General features: G+C 37.1%; 1 protein-coding gene across 2 annotated transcripts in view; it reads left to right on the top strand.

Annotated features, from left to right (window-relative positions):
* Positions 1 to 1707: 1707 nt before the first annotated feature.
* Positions 1708 to 5005, top strand: part of LOC122791789 (intelectin-1a-like) — a 574372-nt gene continuing 571074 nt past the window's right edge. The window contains exon 1 of one of the 2 annotated variants that reach the window (XM_044059726.1): positions 1708 to 1813. The gene's annotated coding sequence lies outside the window, so the exon portion shown is untranslated. The remainder of the gene's footprint in view (positions 1814 to 5005) is intronic. The other variant, XM_044059727.1, reaches the window with a different exon arrangement.

Below are 5005 nucleotides of genomic sequence, written 5' to 3'. Positions count from 1 at the left end.
CACAAGGTGTTACGAGAACGCTAATTAAGAATATAGATAAGATCTTAAATGGTGAGTGATATGTGTGTGTGTGTGTGTGCGTGTGTGTGTGTGTGTGTGTGTGTGTGTGTGTGTGTGTTTGTGTGTGTGTGTAAGGTCAGATTAAATAGGGACAAACAGGCATTAGGTTAGGTTAGGTGCCTCTTGCACTGTTCATTTATTCAGGAATTTCACAGAAAAAAAACTTTAACCTCCAGCAAATGATCATTTTATCAGCTGTTCAGTAATCAAAGTAATCTGAGACGTTGGTATTAGCATTCCAAAGGTCAGATTGCATCCTGAATCCTCAGTTCAGTGGCATCTGGGCAAAAGTGACAGCAATTCTCTCATTCTTAATAAAACATCTGTAGCATATTCTTGTCAGAAAAAGAAATGCATACATAGGCAGCTAGAATGTCAGTACGGAAGCTGTTAGCACCCCTCCCCATTTTTCTATCTTGCAGTATATAAAACCTTTCATTTTCCTGTATTAGTACAAATTATTTCAGACTTGACTTTCCTTATTACATACATACAAATATTTCAAGCATGGGCATAAATGCCCTTTTAGCCTGCCAATATACCAAAACACTTGTTCCCATAATAAGTGTCCAGGCTATTCTTAAACTAGTATTTGTTTTAATGTAATTTGATAGTCTGTTCCATGTATCAGCTATTCTTTCAGAGAATCGATTAGCACACTTCACATTCCTATAGAATCTTCTACGTAAGCTGTCTGATGATTCTCTATTACTTTTTGATATCCCCAAACATTCCCAGAGGTAGTTGTCTCTAACTGCCCTATACACCTGAATAAGATCTCCTCTTAGATATCTGTAAGAGACACTGTACAAGTTTAATATTTTAGTCTTTCATAATAACTTAAAATTTCACATCCATGGATGGCCTTGATATAGTTCCTCAGTATTCTTTCCAGTTTACTCATGCTTGTTTTCTTATAGGGTTTCTGTACTGTTATTGTATTGTCAGGTTTGGGTCTAATGTAACTAACAAACAACAACTTCATTTTTTGATTTCCTAGACTTTATAAATATTTTTATACAACCTATAGATCTATAACTATCATTAACCAATTGTTTGATATGATTAGAAAAACTCATAGCTAGATCTACCCATGTACCCAAGTCCTTAAATGAGTCTACAGTTTCACTCACTGTGTGCTGTCTTAAATATTCAGCTTTCTATTTATGTTCCCAAATCTCATATGCTTAGTTTTTGATGTATTATTTTTATGTGTTATTCTCCTGTCCCCAAATGGTTAATTTAGTGAAGTTATTTTGCAGGCATGTCTTATCTGTAACACACAATCAGTTTACCTAATTTGCATGTCGTCTGCCTATAGACTGTAGAGCACCTCAGATGCAAAAGTTAGGTGTGAAAGATGCAATCTAAGCAAGTAAGGGCCTAGGACAGAGCCCTGGGGGACACCCTGACTGTAACCAAGGATTTTACCTGTCCAGTTGCTGTTATGATACTTGCCATATCATATTTGCAAGCCAAGCAGCTATCCATCTTATTGCCTAACTTGTGTGCACTGCTGACCGGTATGGTAATAACCTTAGGAACTGTGATGAACATGAACTTTGTAAATGTCAATATTGAATTCACTGATAACTCTGGCTGTTAATTAACTGGTAGTCTGATTATTTATTGGGATTTAAAGTGTTTCACATTTCATACTCTACTGAGATATCTACATCCTGAAAGGTAACAGGTCTCATCACTGGAAAGACTCAGAATTTTGAAATTTAATTTTTTGACAGGTACCATTCAAGTAAGTGAGTTGTGAATGGATCTTCATTTTTGGTAGCATATTCAAGTTAAAACTTATCTTTTTTTAAGCAATTTTTATTGTGGTGTACCACACTTTTCTTCATACATACTATGCAGCCCTCATGTATAGTACATGCTTAAAACATACAGGTTGTCAGGTATGGTCTTACCTTTCAACCTCTTGGCAGAAGAAATCTGGACAAAGTCTAAAATAATGGGGAGACAAAGGCCCAAAATTAGGGACAGATTTTTAAAATTTGCTCTTATAAACTTTGAATGTTGCTAGAATAATAGTTTATGCATTAACATGCTTTTTTCAAAAGGATATGAAGTCCGACACTCAAATATATGCCATTATTTTGTGACTTCAGTCGTCAATGATTTGCCAGAAAACAACACAAATTTTATTAGGAAAGGACTGAAAATATGAGGCAAAAATCTGGGCATTCTGTGAAAAATGGGACAGTTGAGCAGTACGTGTATTATGCATGCTTAAAATATACAGATAACTGCTTTTATAACCATTTTTAGACTTGTTACTTATATATTCTAGAAAAACTGAAATAAATGTGTTTTAAGTAATTTATGCTCACAGAGCTTACTCAGGTACTTACACTTTACTAGTGTAACATAATTATTCCCTCTAAGTATATTTTGTTTTCTTCCGAAAATGTATTGCTTAATGTCACTCCTGTATTTTTAACAGACAAGTGTTTTGCTATATCATACATATTAAGTCCGGGGTAAAATGAAATACAGTTGAGATTCAGCAACTGTTTTAGCCCAGTATTCTCCATTTGTTCATTTAACATTTCCCATTTCCACATTTTCTAAGTATTTCCCACATTTTTTAATATGTACCTCGTAATTATGTTGTGCTTATTTATCACTTTCTCTCCCATTTCTTCCATCGTACATATTCCATCTGCTGCATTTATTAATCAAGAGCTTTCCCTTATTCTGCCCATTGTCTCTGAATTCCTTTGCTTTTATCTCTTCCACCATTGTTATCATCTCAGATAGGTACAGTTTATTTGTAATACGTTACAGCCCAGCATGAAAGAAAGTTTATCTTATTGATTGTGTGCAGGGCATGCTGTGGGTAATTTACTATCACAAGGTTCAAGTCCACTATCCTGAAGTGCACAATCACAGTAACATAATATAGAAGAACAAAACATTGAAGACCACCATATTTAAAAATCTTGAGTACTGAATATTCCTACTAGTGTAAACCCAGGATTAAGTACTAACACAGGTCCTGCATGGGGTGCAAATCCAGAAGTTCAAAGTTGTGGTCTTCATCATTTTGTTCTTCCATGTTATGTTACCGGGATTGTGCATTTCAGGGTAGTGGGCTTCAATCTTGTGAAAGTAGACTGGTGTAGCTACTAAGTAGCACACTGAGAGTGACATACGAAGGACTTGCAGCCTTTGGCTAACTGGGTTTCTAACTAAATCTGGTACAGACCTTAGCCACATCCCTCCCAGATCTGGAGATCTGATTTCATTATTTATGAAAACAATATGGTATTTGTCCTTTAGTCTTTCATTCATTCTTGGTTTTTGATATTTGGCTTGTGGTTTTAAATGTATGCTGTCTTGAAATTTTTATGAGGCTTATTAAATGAGATGTTTATACCTGTTTTTATAATTTTTTATCATTTGTTATTTGTTATACTAAGTTTTTAACTATGAAGTTCAATGGATGCACTTAGAAGTTTGTATAATAAGGGCATATGCAGATTTTAGCTCTTGATTAAATAATTGTTTGATTATTGATTGATTGTAGTTAATTATTGAACGTGCTTATATGGTACCACAGCCATACACTTTTATGGTCTGATGAAGTGGTGTGATAGAACCATGAAAGCGCTAACCTTGTTTTATCTGAGTTCTATGGAAGATTAAAGCTGATTTTACTTCAAACTGGATGGACTGAGACTTATCTGCCTATGGTTGGAGTATTTGTCTTTCTGCTGTGCAGATGATAGATTATATCTTGAGTAAATTTATATATATTTCCATGGGGGAAATGCAGTGCTTTTGTAGATAATATATTTGGATGCTTCTGGAATGACATAAGTTGATGACATTAGATTTTGTCCATTTTACACGGCTCACTGTGATTATACTTCTTCTTTCCTTTTTTAGTAAGATGGATGACAAGCCATCAGACAACAAAATTAAAACCCCTGTGGGGGTCATGCCTAGCTGTGGCATAACTGTATGCCCATTAGTTTTTTTTTAAACCTCTTCTTCCGTTGCCTTTTGCTCAAAACCTAAGCACACTTAAGAGTGCTGATGTCTGCATTCTCCTTTCAGATGGTATGACTGACATTTCCTGAAGTGCTACTCCCTTTCTATCAAAAGCAGTCAGGTTCATTGTTATTCAACTGCCTTCACACATTATATATTCTGTAGACATTCATATGTTTTCTGTTTTAGTTTATGATTTAATGAGGTTGCAGTCCTTCACTTTAGAGTAAGTGGTGCAGTGCTCTCTTTTAATGGTAGGGTGGGTGAGTGTGTGTACAGAGGTAAGAGTGTGTCTATGTGAGGGGACAAGCAAGCATGTGCGTGGTGTAATGATGAGTGCACACATGAGGTGGGTGTGTGTGTGTGTGTGTGTGTGTGTGTGTGTGTGTGTGTGTGTGTGTGTGTGTGGCAAGTGTATATGTGTGTGGGCGAGCACACACATATGGGTGAGTATGTTTGTGCTTGTGTGTGTATGGGCTTGTGTGTAGGCACGTGTGTGTGTATGTGTATGTGTGCGCGTGCACGTTTGTGTCTGCTTGTGTGTGTGCATGTGCACATTTGTGTCTGCTTGTGTGTACATGCGCACGTTTGTGTGTGCTTGTGTGTGTGTGCACGTGCGTGTGTGTGTATATGTATGTGCATGTTTGTGTGGGTGAGTGTATAGGTGTGTGGACGAGTGTGTGTGTGTGTGTGTGTGTGTGTGTGTGCATGTATGTATGTGTGTGTGTGCGTGGGTGGGTGTGTGTGTGCGTGCATGGGTGTGTGTGAGCTAGCATGCCTGTGTGTGTGGGCGAGTATGTGTGTGTGCAAGCATATGTGTGTGTGTGTGTGTGTGTGTGTGTGTGTGTGTGTGTGTGTGTGTGTGTGTGTGTGTGTGTGTGTGTGTGTGTGTGTGTGTGTGTGTGTGTGTGTGTGTGCGTGTGTGCGTGTGTGT

The sequence above is a fragment of the Protopterus annectens genome, chromosome 17.part0 (genome assembly GCF_019279795.1).
Source record: "Protopterus annectens isolate FY-2018-M chromosome 17.part0, PAN1.0, whole genome shotgun sequence".
Taxonomy (NCBI): domain Eukaryota; kingdom Metazoa; phylum Chordata; order Ceratodontiformes; family Protopteridae; genus Protopterus; species Protopterus annectens.
Note: the sequence above shows the minus strand (reverse complement) of the source record. Positions and strands in the feature narration are given on the sequence as shown.